Consider the following 1218-nt stretch of genomic DNA (forward strand, 5'->3'; position numbering starts at 1 on the left):
GCTGTGGTTGTAACTTGCAGAACTTTATTCCGGCTTCACTGTAATCTCGGATAATAAAACAGAAGAGCCTTGCTGATAGCTGCGTTTTGCATTCGGTTTCCCTCTTTTAAATCAGTGCCTCGGTATTCCTGTGAGGACACTGCCAGCTGTTTTTTCCAAGGCTTTTTTTTTTTTTTTTTCCAAACTAGAATTTATTAAAAGCGTAGCAGTACTTTGGTAAGCTTTAACTGCTGTTAAGTACCTCTGGCAAAAATCCGGCTTTAAACCTGTCAGTTCTCTTGGTTTTGTTTCTTTTGCTCTAGTGGCTAGAAACTTTTCAAGGCATAAGAGGGAGTTAGTGTTACAGTCTTGAATGTCGTGTGACTTAAGTGCAGCTGAGGCTAAAATCGGAGTCTTCTCTGTCAAGATAAACGTTATTTAAGTTAGAACAGTGGGATACTTTGAATAGGGGTGTTGCTATAAAAAAAAAAGTTCTTAGTGGATTAGTGCAGAAAACTTAAGAGTGGGTGGATAGCTTTAGGAAGTGTTCCTTGGGAGATGTTGACAACTTAAATGAAAGGTTGTGTTACTGCTAGTAGTATTACTTATTTTTTAAAATCTCCTTCAATGGAAGGAATATAAATGTACTCTGACAGTATGGTGAGGGTTTTTTTTTCTTTATTGCTAAATATTAAACTAGTATAAAATTTCCAGATAGTATATAAAGTAGCTTGTGGACTGTGCGAATACTTGTGTGCCTTCTTGCTGGAATACCAAAGGATGGGAGGTCTTCTTGTAGCAGTGTTCAGTTATTGGAACTGCAGCATATATTGCAATAAGATTTCTGTGTGATTACTTAGTTCAGTATTATTTATTTATATTCTTACTAGTGAGGCATGGACTATTTGTCGCTTGGAGAAGTTTTATTATACAAATCTAAAAGAACATTACAAAACTATCTTTCAATATGTAACTTGTTAAGGGGACTCCACACTGATTTGGTAGCCAGTCTGTGTGTTAAAAGATCAGCGTTTAGTTTCTTGATAGTTTATAAGTCTGTGTACTTGTGTAAATGCACTAAAGTTGTATCCTACCTCCATCTATGATATTCCTGGAATGCAGACAATATTTCCTTTTATTTGCTCTCTGTATAAAGCAGCATACGTATGTAATATTGAATTTTGTACTTTCTGGGTTACTAAATGAGATGATTTTCCAATAATAGTAGGGGATTTTTAT

This window comes from Apteryx rowi, unplaced genomic scaffold, assembly GCF_003343035.1.
Source record: "Apteryx rowi isolate R43461 unplaced genomic scaffold, aptRow1 scaffold_152, whole genome shotgun sequence".
Classification (NCBI taxonomy): domain Eukaryota; kingdom Metazoa; phylum Chordata; class Aves; order Apterygiformes; family Apterygidae; genus Apteryx; species Apteryx rowi.